The sequence below is a fragment of the Hemitrygon akajei genome, chromosome 6, assembly GCF_048418815.1.
Source record: "Hemitrygon akajei chromosome 6, sHemAka1.3, whole genome shotgun sequence".
NCBI classification, from domain to species: domain Eukaryota; kingdom Metazoa; phylum Chordata; class Chondrichthyes; order Myliobatiformes; family Dasyatidae; genus Hemitrygon; species Hemitrygon akajei.
The window spans coordinates 130,064,570-130,078,627 of record NC_133129.1 but is presented as its reverse complement, the minus strand read 5'-3'; the positions used below and the strand labels follow the sequence as shown (position 1 = coordinate 130,078,627).

General features: G+C 41.0%; 1 long non-coding RNA gene across 1 annotated transcript in view; it reads left to right on the top strand.

Moving 5' to 3' along the window:
- LOC140729470 (uncharacterized) overlaps positions 1-13,568 on the top strand; it is a 101,631-nt gene extending 88,063 nt beyond the window's left edge. The window contains exon 4 of the long non-coding RNA XR_012099333.1: positions 12,661-13,568. This is a non-coding gene — a long non-coding RNA (uncharacterized lncRNA). The remainder of the gene's footprint in view (positions 1-12,660) is intronic.
- Positions 13,569-14,058: the final 490 nt, after the last annotated feature.

Sequence of the window (14,058 nt, the reverse complement as noted above, 5' to 3'; positions counted from 1 at the left end):
GCTTTAAAACTGGAATAGTGGCACAGATAAATTTCAAGGCTGGAACTCCAAACACTAGTTATTTTATGTAATACCTCCATTGCTGAAAGACATAACTTGCTTTCAAGTTATTCTCAGCAGTATCATGGGGGATACATTTAAGTGCCACCTCTTGTGGATTTCTTTTATATTTCATAGAACAACTCTATGATCATAAAAAGCAGGAAACAGAGATTTGTATTTCTATGTCATCTCCCAATTTCAGAAAGCCTATAAAACATTCCTGAATAGCAGTTACAGATGTAAAGTAGGAAACATCAGCAATCAGAGCATAGCAAGGATACAATTAAGATAACGACCAAACAATCTGCCTTAATTTTGGTTGTGGGTTTGATATTGGCCAAGATACCGGAAGAATTCCCCAACTCTGTACAAATAGTGGCATGAAGTTCTTTAATTCCAACTGTGCTGGTAAATGTGGCTTCAGTTTAACATTTCACTTAAACGATACCACTTTTTAAAGAGCAGTACTTCCTCAGCATTACACAGACTTGACAATATGACCACATGTCTGTAGTAAGGCTTGAATCTTCTGAGAGTGATATCTACAGTGGTGCTCGAAAATTAGTAAACCCTGTAGGATTTTCTCTATTTCTGCATAAATATGACCTCCCATCCCATCCACTTCATAATGTACTGGTTAGGCACAGGAGTACATTCAGCCAGAGACTTATTCCACCGAGATGTAACACTGAGCGTCATAGGAAGTCATTCCTGCCTGTGGCCATCAAACTTTACAACTCCTCCCTCGGAGTGTCAGACACCATGAGCAATAGGCTGGTCCTGGACTTATGTCCACCTGGCATGATTAACATTATTATTTAAGTATTTATGGTTTTATATTGCTATATTTCTACACTATTCTTGGTTGGTGCGACTGTAACGAAACCTAGTTTCCCTCGGGATCAATAAAGTATGTCTGTCTGTCTAAAATGTGATCAGATCTTCAGGTAAGTCCTAAAACTAGATAAAGAGCATCCAATTAAATAAATAACACAAAAAACATACTTGTTCATTTATTTATTTATTGAGAAAAATGATCCAATATTACATGTATTTGTTGGAAATGTATGTGAACCTTTGCTTTCAGTAACTGGTGAGACGCCTTGGTACAGCAATCACTTCAACCAAATATTTCCAGTAACTGTTGATTAGTTCTGTTCATCAGCTTGGAGGAATTCTAGGCCATTTCCTCCTTACACAACAGTTTCAACTCTGGGATGTTGCTGGGCTTCTTTGCGTGAACTGTTTGCTTCAGATCCTTCCACAACATTTCGATAGGATTAAGGTCAGGTCTTTGACACGACCATTCCAAAACACAATATTTTTTCTTTTTATACTATTCCGTTGTTGATTTACTCTTGTCTTTCAGATCATAGTCTTATTGCATTATCCAACATCTATTAAACTTCAGGTGATGAACTGCTACCCTGACATTTCTCCTGTAAAATGTCTTGAATCAATGTTGAATTCATTGTTTCCTCAACAATTGCAAGCTGTCCAGGCTCTGAGACAGCAAAGCAGCCCCAAACCATGATGCTCCTTCCACCATACTTCACAGTCTGGATGATATGTTGGTGTTGGTGTGCAGTGCCCTTTTCCCTCCAAACATAGCAATGTGCATTTCTGCCAAAAAGTTCAACTTTTGTCACATCTGTCCACAGAACATTGTCCCAGAAGTGTTGTAGAACATCCAGGTGGTCTTTTACAAACTTGAGACATGCAACAATGTTTTTTTTGGAGAGCTGTAGTTTCCTCCATGGTGTCCTTCCATAAACATCATTCTTGTTCAGTGTTTTTCTTACAGTGGACATATGAACAAAGACTTTAGCAAGTTGTAGAGATTTCTGTAGGTCTTTTGCTGTTCTTTTTCACCCATTTCAGAATTGCATGTTGTACTCTTGGTGTGATCTTTGCAGGATGCCCACGCATAGGGCAAGTAGCAACAGTACTCCATTCGTAGACAATTTCCCTTACTGTGGATTAATGAAGGCTCAAGTCCTTAGAAATGTTTTAGTAGCTTCATGCATCTCCACAATTCTTCTTCTAAGGTCCTCTCAAAGTTGCTTTGATGAAGGCATGGTGCACATAGACAGATCTTTCTTGAGAAGAACAGGCTCTGCCAATAACCTGACTTTATGTGTCCTTTTTATAGGACAGGGTGCCTCTACAACCCACACCTCCAACCTCATCTCATTGATTGGAACACCTGACTCCAAATAACTTTTGTAGAAGGCATTACCCCAGAGGTTCACATACTTTTTCCAACAAATGCATGTACTATTGGATCATTTTTCTCAATAAATAAATGAACAAGTATAATGTTTTGTGTTATTTATTTAATCAGATTCTCTTTATGTAGCTGTAGGACCTATGAAGATCCAATCACATTTTAGGTCATATTTATGCAGAAATAGAGAAAATTCTATAGGGTTCGCAAATTTTCTAGCACCACTGTATGTATGAGCTGATCAATTTTTGGAAAACTAGGAGTAATGGTTGCCAAGCTTAAAAACGATCCATAATCAAAAATTAATGCACTAAAACTCATGACACAACCTGCTGCAAAAGATTGTCTTTTGCTGTTTTTGAAAGAAACATTTACATTTAGAATATGAGTGAGGCATTTATTGGACATTTTTAATTGTCCTGAAGAAAATTTCTGGTGTATTGCTTTCTTGAACTGCTGCAGCATCTCTGTTGGTGGTCCTTTCATAGTGTTAGAGTCCTAGGAGTTAGATTGGCATGGAAGAGTTGGGCCAAAAGACCCATTGCTGTGCCATATAATTCCATGACTCTATTTTGTATTGCCTCTCAAAGTCCAATGCTACATCCCCATTGTGAGAGGTGGAAATGGGTGAGGACAGCCAACCGGGCTCGGGTGAAGCTGTGTAGGCCAGTCCTCTGTACAATGGATATGGTGGATTACAGATTACAGAACCATAGAATTCCAACCATGCTAGCTACCTCAGAGGATGATGGAGCTGGAAGGTCTTCAATGATCTATGTTCCTCTTAGGAGCTAAGGGCCCAAATAAGTGAGTATGTTGTATTGCACTCCTATTTCACTTTCGAATTAATAAAAATTATTGACTTAAAATGAGTCCATGGAAAATTTTACTGTAGAAAGTAACTTATATTAATATTAAAACAAAACTAACTTATTCTGCACAAAGATTTTTGAGTTTTCTGTGTGATTCAGCAAATGTTTGAAAATGTTTTCTTGAAGGCCCACACTTGTGTTGAAGATTAGTCCATAATCAATACATAATGATTAATTAGCATAATGTAAAACCATAAATTTTCCCATCTCTATGTTAATCTTAACTTTACCCATCATATTTGATCCGAAGTGTAATTAAGAATTGTTAAGGCACCGCACTGGCATGACTAACCAAGCTGGTGAGACCAATTCATTATTTCAAAAATATAAGAGATTCTGCGAATGCTGGAAATCTTGAGGAAGACAAACACACACACACACACACAATACTGCACTGATTATTTCCCTCCATAGATGCTGCTTGACCTGCTGAGTTCTTTCAGCATTTTGTGTATGTTGCCTGTCAATCCAAATCTTCTTGAAAATGATCAATTTTACCAGAATAACACCAGAGTCAAAAGGACTCAATTTGAAATAGTTCTGGCTTATTAAATATGGATTGTTCTAAGAGATGATCTAATTGAGGGCTTTAGGTAACTCAAAGGATCTGATAGAATAAATGAGGAGAAACAGCTTCCTTTAAATTTGGTACAAAGATGCAGAAGAAATGGATCACCGAACTTAGAGCAGAATTAGGTCATTTGGAGTGCTGTAAAAATACATTTCTTCAAACAAAAGGAAAGGAAAATCTAGAATTTCAATTGAGAATTAACAACTGAGGTTGTTGGGTGATTATTGAACGAGCATATAAGAACATATGTTCATAAGAAGTTGAAGCAGGGACAAAGCCATTTGTCCTCTTGAGTATATTCCACCATTCATGAAGATCATGGCTGATTTTCTTTTTACCTCAGTACCAATTTCATGCATGATTCCCAAGTTCTTTATTCCTTCATCTCCTGAATCCGTCATTCTCTGTTTCAAAAGAGAACCAGGTAGAGGACTTGAAATGCTGTCAGCTGTGATTCTATTGTCTGGCAGAAGAGATGAATGATTAGCTCTTATTCCTATGTTACCCTGTTCAGTGTTTTCTCATAATCCTCTGCAAAATCTTTTCTATCATCTGTAAAGTTATTAGTATTTACACATATTGTGCTCAGTATGTTCCTTAATAACCAGTGGTAGAAAATAGAATCTTGTTGAATTCCCACAACACAGAAATAAATATTCCATTCACCCCTTTCAATCTTCCAAGACATTTTTTTTTATATTGACAGGGATGAAGTAGGATTGTGGCTGCTGTAGGTTTTGACTGATAGCTCAGAACCTACAGGAGAATTCTATTTACAGTATCTCTACAGGGCGCATCATTTCTACCTGACATTTTCCCCACCATAGTCAATCTCACTGACAGGCTAAGCTTCTTGCCAAACTAGTATGATCCTAGATCATTGTCACTTGACGAGGAATAAAGCTTGCGGATGTTACTTGGTGTACCACAAGGTGTGAGATTCATTGGGTGTCAAATACAAGGTCTGGATAGGTGGGGGTTGTATAGCTTGATAGGAGATTGTGGAGGATTAGAAGAAGCCTTCATGCCTGTCCTGAGGAACCAAGCTAACCTTCTTTCCAACACTGTCCTTTTCTCATGGATTGACCTCCCTAAGGACAAGAAAATACAGTTGTTCCAGTCTTGTGCCTTCAAGGAAGGATGATTCAGAAAAATAAAATAGTTAATCTGCTGACCTTACTCCTGAATGGTGATCAGTTACCTCCAGCCTGTATTAAATCCAGAAGTCAGCAAGTTGGAAAGGAGGAAAGGATTATGTTTTGAGATTTTTATAAAAATCTTGTAACCATTTCCTCCATGCCCAAAACACCTATTAAAATACTCTCTAATGAGTCAATTATTTTGCAAAGTCTAAGCATCTTTATCAGCCTCACTTTTGAAAACACAAGCAAATGCATCTAGAGGGGATCTTTCATCCACTAGCTGAGCTCCATCCTTAAAGAATTACTGTAGGTACATAAAGCATGACTAATTACTGCTAAAGCCATGCTGATGGCTCCCCACGATACACAAACTCCTTAGAAGCTCATTTATTGAATTCTGCCCTTAGGCACTTGTGCTGCTACAGGAGGCTAATTGGTCTGTAATTGCTAGGTTGGTACTTTATTCCTCCTTTGAATATTGAAACTATATTTTCCATCCTTTACTTTGTGGTAATTCTCCTGTGTTTATGAAGGACTGAAGAATATCAAATACCAAAGCATGACTAATTTCCTGCTTAAATTCTTTACAGATTCTGGGATGATTTGGTTCAGGACCTTGACGAATATTTAAACCTTCCAAGCTCTGCAGAACACATTCTTTACTAACTAATTGATGTGGATTGGAATGCTGTGTTCCTTTTACCATGAATGAGGACACGACCTTGTTTTTCACAACACACTTTCCAATGTCTTGTGTCCACAACTCCTGAGAGGGTGTCCTCAGAGAGAACATGCCTCAAGGCATCAAGAGTGTGGCTTTGACCAAAAAGAATGATGAGCTCATTCACTTCCAGGTGAGCTCAGTGCTTTCCTTGCTCACTTTGAGTGTCAAAACGTGAAGGAAACATCATGAATTTCCACAGCTCTCAATGATCCCTGTGATTTCAGCCTCTGAGGCCGACATGTGAACGCCCTTCAGGAGGGTGAACGCACAAATACAATCCGGTCCAGATGGGGTAACTGGCCAAGTACTAAAAACATCTGCTGACCAACTGGCTGGAGTGTTTTCCGATAGCTTTAACCTCTCACTTAGGCAGTCTGAGATACACACCTGCTTCAAGCAGGCTTCAGTTATACTGGTGCCCATGAAGAACGTGGCAATCTGCCTCAATGACTATCGTCCAGTAGCACTTACATCCACAATGATGAAGTGTTTTGAGAGGTTGGTGATGAAACATGTCAACCCCTGCCTGGGAAGCGACTTTGATCCACTCCAATTGCTTATTGGAGCTACATGTCCACAGCAGATGCTATCTCAATGGCTCTTCACTCAACCTGGAACACCTGGACAGAAAAGGTGCATGCATCAGTATGTTCCTTATCAACTACTGTTCCAGATTTAACACCATCATTCCTTAAATCTACTCAATAAGCTTCAAGACCTTGGCCTCAATAACTCCCTGTGCAATTGGATCCTCAATTTCCTCACTTGCAGAGCCCAAGTCAAGTTGGATTGGCAACAGCATCTCCTCCACAGTTTCCATCAGCACAGTGCACCACAAGGCTGTGTGCTTAGGCCCCTGCTCTACTCCCTTTACACCTATGACTGTGTGGCAAAGCACAGCTCCAATATCATATTCAGATTTGCTGACAAAACCACTGTCACCGGCCGAATCAAAGACTGGAATCAGCATATAGGAGGGAGATTGAAAATATGGCTGAGTGGTGCCAAAACAACAACCTCTAAATCAATGTCAACAAGATCAAGGAGCTGATCATTGACTTCAGAAGGAGGAAACTTGATGCATGTTCTCTCTGAGGACACCCTCTCAGGTGTTGTGAGGGATGTCATGGACACAGAACCAGAAGGAGGAGCCAGTCCTCATTGGAGGATCAAAGGTGGAGAGGGACAGCGACTTTAAATTCCTGGGTGTTATTATTTCAGAGGACCTGTCCCGGGCCCAGCACATGTGCAATTACACACAGGGGTGCGTCTATTTCCTTAGGAGTTTGTGTAGATTCAGCATTACATCTAAAATTCTGACAGACTTCTATAGCTATGTAGTGGAGAGTATATTGACTGACTGGTATATTCCCAGCTTGTTATGGAAACACCAATGCCCTTGAAGGGAAAATCCTACAAAAAGCAGTGGATATGGCCCAGTCCACCATAGTTAAAGCCCTCCCTACCACTGAGCTCATCTATATGAAACATTGTTGCAGGAAAGCAGCATCCACCATCAGGGACCCCACCACCCAGGACCTGCTCTCTTCACATTGCTGCCACCAGGAAGAACATACAGGATCCTCAGGACTCACACCACCAAGCTCAGGAACAGTTCCTACTCCTCATCCATCAGGCTCTTGAACCAGTGGGGATAACTTCACTCCACTTCACTTGCTCCATCATTGAAGTGTTCCCACAACACATGGACACATTTTCAAGATCTCTTCATCTCATGTTCTTGATGTTTATTGCTTGCTGTCTTCTGTACGCTGTTGATTGCCCAAGTTGATGTGGTCATTCATTGATCCTATTATAGTTATTATTCTATTATGGATTTATTGAGTATGCCCACTACAAAATGAATCTCAGGGTTGTATATGTGATGCATATGTACCTTGATAATAAATTTACTTTGAACTTTTGAACTTCTAATGCTTATTAACAAAAGCAAAAAATAAGGATATGAAATCAAATGTAGCTAAAATGTATTGCAGTGAAATATGACCATTGAAAAACCAGAAATGTTTTACTTTGAAAATCATTTTATTAAAAAAAAACAGAACAAATCCTATTTGACTTGTTTTAGAACCATCTCCTTCCTCCTTTATTGAGGAGGGGTAAAAAAGACAACTTTCTTTCACAGTGACTACAGTGTAGAAAGAGATGATCCAGCCTTCTGTGTTTGTACAGGATCTTTGAAACCCCACTCCTTTGTCCTTTATCCATAGCACTTCAAATGAATGTGTCCAAACTACCATACAACCTGCTTGCACCATCCTTCTTGGCAATGCATCTCAGAACACAACATCCCTGCACATAATTTCCCTCATAGATATAACAAGAAAATGGTGGAAATTCTCAGCAAGCTAGACTATCAAGTGTTTCTTTACTTTCTGTTTTTATTTCAGATTTACAATATCTGCAGTATTTTTAAAAAATCTCATCCTTTTCTTCCTCTCCACAATGGATTTCTTTCCATAGAAAAAAAAAGTGCTGGCATTGGAGAGGATTCAAAGGAGGTTCACAAGGATGATTCTGGAATGAAAGGATGATCATCCGAGGAACGTTTGATGGCTCTGGGCCTGTGCTCACTGGAATTTAGAAGGATGAGGGGGGAATCTCATTGAAACCTTTCAGATGTTGAAAGGCCTAGACTGAGTAGATGTGGAAAGGATGCTTCTCACGGTGGGGGAGTCTAGGACAAGAGAGTATAGGCTCAGGGGAGAGGTGCAGAGAATGTTTTTTAGCCAGAGAGTGGTGAATTTGTGGAATTTGTTACCACAGGCAGCTGTGGAGGCCAGATCATTGGGTGTATTTAAGGCAGAGATTGATAGCTTCTTGATTGGCCATAGCATCAAACATTACGGGGAGAAGGCTGGGGATTGGGGCTGAGGAGGGGGAAAAATGGGATCACCCATGACTGGATGGCAGAGCAAACTCAATGGTGGGCCAAATGGCCTAATTGTCCAATGGTCTTATGGTCATAGTTCTAAATCTGCAACCTGTGGTCACTAGTTCTTTTGCAAATGGACCCAATTTCTTTACAACATTTTAAAAGGTGATTAAAAGTGCTGAACTAACCAATAATATTTGTCAGAAATACCCAAAGATATTTCTCCTACTCTAAGTATGTTTGAGAATTCCAGTAGTAAGTCTCACTTGACCATTAGCTGCTCAGAAATTTCATTCTATGAGAGACAAGAGCTTGACACAGAAACATTTATCCAGAGCATCCAGTAAAAAATATTACGGGTGATTTTGAAACAAAGCTATGCAAAAGAATTTCGTTTTCCTACAATTTCTACAGTGAAAGCTTTTCTGCAGTTTTCATATTTAGAATACTCCTCTTGGTGCCTATAAGGGATATTGATAATTTTTCAAAATTGAGAGCGTTTATGTTGGTGTGATGAAGGGAATTGCAGCAATCTCAGGTTGTTAGTTGTCCTTCCGATTAGTTGGCCTCCGTGAGAAAAGCCTTACAAGTAAGGTGTTGGACCGACGATGGATTCTGCAAAAATTGTGATTTTATCAAAAATATTTTAATATGAGAGATGGGATTGGAAAAATGGAAAACAGTATTGTGAACATACTTCAAAACATTTTCGGAATTATAGTATGTAAACAGGCCTTTCAGCCCATTGAATCACTAATCCTACACTGTTTTATTCTGCTCATGTTCCCATCAACTCCCCAAAGCTTTACCACTCATCAACATATTAGGGCAATTTACAGTGGGTCTGTAAGGAATTTATACATTCTCCCCATTACTGCGTGGGTTTCCACTGGGTGCTCCGGTTTCCTCCCACAGTCCAAAGACTTACTGGCTGGTAGGTTAATTTGGCATTGTAACTTGTTCCATGATTAGGCTCGGGTTAAATTGGGAGTTGCTGGGCGGTGTAGCTCGAAGATCTAGAAGGGCCTATTCTGTGATGTATCTCAATCAATGGAGTGAGTGAGTGAGTGAGTGAGTCAATGAGAAAACTCCACACAAGCAGCATCCAAGGTTAGGGTTGAGTCTGGGTTGCTGGGGCATGGTAATGCTCTACTAGTTGCATTACCATGCCTCCCTATGTGGATGGTGATATGGCAATGTTTTTAAGCATGCTTTCTGGAAAATGTTTTCCAAATTACAGTGGCCATATGCTTCACTTTGTACACCTAATAAACTAAAGGTCTGGATGACATACAAGAAAGATGCTTGAAGAAACATTAAAACTATCCATACCTACAATTATTTTGGGTACAATTACATTGATAGCAATAATTATAAATTATATAGTGTGGTGAACTTCCAAATATTTTCGTGATTTCTATTTTTCAATTATTAAGTTCAAGTGATGATAACATTCATAATCAGACTTGTGCTGGTGAATAAATGGTGTGATGGGAGCTCTTCACTCCAAGATGGGCAAAGGTGTATCCATGGTCTGTGTTGGCTAACCAGCATCAATCACAACTGACCTTAGTATCCTGCACTGCGATTGACCTTAATCTATGGTCCTTCCCCACAGAGCCACGTTCTACAGTCTTCTCTCTAGGTTTGGCACCTTCCTTGTCCAGCACTTGCCACCATTGATGGTAAGCACTGGAAATGTAACCCAGAAGGCATGGTGAAAATAACAAAGAATTCTCACTGAAAAGTCAGTTGCATGATTAGTGTCAACAATAGGCTCTGAGTCAAAAGAGTGCACAATACTGATTTATTTTCTACAATGCCTGTTAAGACCATAAAATTCCTTCATGCCCTGATTAATCAAGAGTCTATCGACCTCTGCCCCAAATATACCCAATGACTTGGCCTCCACAGCCACCTGTGGTAATGAGTTCTGCAAATTCACCACTCTCAGGCTAAAGAAATTCCTCCTCATTTCCATTCTAAATGGACGCCCCTCTATACTGAGGCTGTGTCCTCTGGTCTTAAGCTCCGCGACCACAGGAAACATCCTCTCCACATCCACTCTGTAGGTGCATTTCAACATTCGATAGGTTTCAAAGAGGTAACCCCTCATTCTTCTGTAGAGAGACAGAGCCATCGAATGCTTCTCATATGATAAGCCATTCAATTCCGGAATCATTTTAAGCGTGTGACCTACTTCAGCTGGATGCTTTTGAAAAGCTATTCTGTGTAATGGTTACTTCAGCAGCCCTGGGGGAATCTCCTTATTTAAATTTCTCTCCAAAGAACTGGAATCATAATCAGGTGTACTATCAATGACATATGTCACGAAATTTGTTGTTTTGAGGTAGAAATACCCTATAAACTGTGTCAAAATGGCTGCTGTGATGCGTCTAGTGTGGTAGTGTCATGGTAGTGCTTGTTGCTCTCACTTTCAGCTTCCACCGCTGGCTACCAGTCTCGCGAAAAGGAGAGCTGAATGTGTAAGTCTCTCCCTGCCAGTACACAGCCTCTCCAACAGCAAGCCTCATGTAGTGCCTCCTTGCTAGTGACACACAGAAACTGAACTCCTTTCAGACTCAAGCCGAACTACAGAGGACAGGGCGGAGATCTGGCCCCTGTGTACATAGCACATGGGCCCACTGGCGTATGGACATGCCCTGGTGCTCGTGGACCAGATCCCCAGGTGTGGGTAAATAGCCCTACTGCCTTGTTGGCAGCCTCGGGAGAGACAAAGGCAACGGGAATAAATCCAAACAGCAAATCCGGAGTGGAGCCCCTAAGGCAGATGGACATTATTGAACATCCTTCCAGCAGCTCCTGCAGCCAAGCTGGTGCCAAACACATTGCTTCATAAGCTTTCCTTTGGACCACACTGGTGAGGCCGAGAGGGGGATCTTGACAACTGGGCATCTCAGGATCTCTTGTGATGATCATCACCAGCGATTGCCCTTCAAGACAGATGGATGCCAACCACTACAAACAGACTGCAATACATAACAAAGCTACAATAAGTTACAAAAAGTATATAATAAATAAATATTGCCAAGAGGGAGCAATATGGTGAGGTAGTGTTCACAGGTGCATAGACCATTCAGAAATCTGATGGCAGAGTGGAAGAAACTGTTCTTAAAACACTGAGGCTCCTGCACCTCCTCTCTGATGGTAGTAATGAGAAGAGGGTAGTATTGAAAGAGGAGCTTCTACAAGTACAGACTGTATCAAGGTATGAGAAGCATACAGGAGGAATATAGGAAGTGGCTCTCACAGTCAGATTGTTCCCGTACAGTCAACAAATCATCCCATTGCACACTGCCCTCGGGGTGGCGGCAATGGGGAAGAAGCAGTCACCCACCTCTTTGCAGACAAGCAGATGCAGGAATCCGTGTCCCGGTTTACCCCATGCAGCTGTGTAACAGAGAGATACAGACTTTTCCCAAGGTTACAGCCCGAGAAAGACATCAAGTGCTGCTGGAAGGTCACCAACTCGTTGAAGGGCGCCCTTTGATCTGCTGGATGTCCGTACGGGAACAGAGCCAAGTGGCACGTTCCAGGGAGCAGGACAGATGCGCCGAAGCATGGTGCAGCCAAAGCTGAGACTCTGTGGCGAAGGATCACTGTCTAGGGTACATCTGCTATCACATGTGGAGGAGCTGATTCGGGTGGCAAATGAAAGGATGTATCACCCCGGGGCTGTGGCAGTGACAGTGGGGCTGTGTTATATTTTAAAGTTCACACCATTAGCTATAAAAACCCTGAATGCAAAACTTTGCACAGAAACACCCTTTTGTAGAAAGTTTTTATTCTGAATAAAAGCAATTTATGAAGAAAAGGAATGCTGTATCCATTCTGAATATCTAAAGTTAGAATTCATCCAATAATGAAATGCTGGCACTGTCGTGAGTCCTGTGGGCTTCTACAGCTTCCTGGGTTTCTCGAGCACCTGTATTTACTAATTGTTAGAGTAATCAAGCCCAGGTGCTTTTGCCTTAATCGTGTCAAGTTAATTGTGATCAGCATGTGTTCACCAGATTCTATGATTATTTAAAGGGGTCTCTCGGTGTGCTCTGTAACTCCTACTCTGTGTTTGGGAGAATGATTTCTCTTACAGGGTCATTCAGTCGTGCCTCTGATGCTCTGTTGGTATTCCTATGTCTAAACTCCTGTTTCTGTTTCTTCATAGGGAGTTTGCCGTTCCTCCGCTCGTGGGTCGCGTCATTGTCGCCGCTTACCGTGACTGAGTCTGCCGTTCCTCCGCTCCTGGGTTGAGCCAGTGACAGAGAGTCTCCACACTGGGGTCCAGTCCCGCGAGTGTGGACCGCGACGTTGCACACTGTGGGTTCCTGTCAGAATGAATTGCACCTTTCCAAAGGTTGTTGCTTGGTTTTCTAATGCCGCTGCATCATGCATTGTAAACCTAATTCAAAGGTTTAAAGTTTCATTCTATTATCAAAGTATGTGTGCAGATACAACTCTGAAATTTGTTTCTTCTTCAGATAGCCATAGAATACAGAAAAACCATAGAAGTAGTAGAAAGAAGGACATCAACCTCCCCTGCACAAAAAAAGAAACAAAAGCTGGCAAACTGCAAATACCCCCAACCCCTCCCTTGCACAAAAACTAACACATCACCCAAACCCCTGGCCCGCCAATCAGCAACAAGAAAGAATGGACGAGAACACGAAAAGAAAACCCAAAACTGAAAGAAGCCAATATGGATTACAGTTAGATTGAACTACAGTCCAATCCATAAATCTCAGAATTTCGATGACATCTCTGAGAGCGTCTGGAGAAACCCCTCCAAAGGTAGCGATTTGAACCAGCAGCCCCTCCAAGGGAAGCAACTCAAACCAGTGGCTCCAATAAGGAAAGTGACTCAAACCAGCAGCCCCTCCAAGGGCAGCCTCTCAAACCAGAGGCCCTTCCAAGGGCAGCCAACCAGAGGCCCCTCCAAAGGTTAGCGATTAGAACCAGTGGCCCCTCTGACAGTGGCAACTTGGACCAGCAGCCTTTCCGAGGAGAGCGACTTCAAGCACGGCCTTGTTTCATAATACGTTTCATATATATTAAAACTCTATTATACTCTAGAAATACATAGAAATTAAATCAGATACATAAAAAAACTAAATTAAGGATCTAATCTGGATTGTTATCTAATCTGAATAGATCCATACTTGGAATACTATTTGCTCCCCAGGAACTTAGACTAGAAATCTTGCACTTTAGTGTAACAAATGCTTGTGGATTCCCCACTAAATTTCTCACATAAACAAGGCAGTTGAATCAGGCTTAATTATGACTTTTTCCCTCTGCCTTCTTTCTTTCACTATCCTTCAACACGGTGGTGAAGAAATATAAAGGGGAATTCCTGAGAGAATGAGATCCTATCATTAACATACAGTCATTTCTTTGCACCTAGTTTATTGTCTTTCTTGATTTTGCAGAAGGAGCTGTATGAGATATCCTTAATTAATCCCTTTCATTGTCTCCCCATGTGGTGATAATTAGGAGACAAGGGAGTTCAGGAAGCTCCCTAATTAGTAATTGATGCAGTTAAAAGTCACTCATGATAAGTAACCAG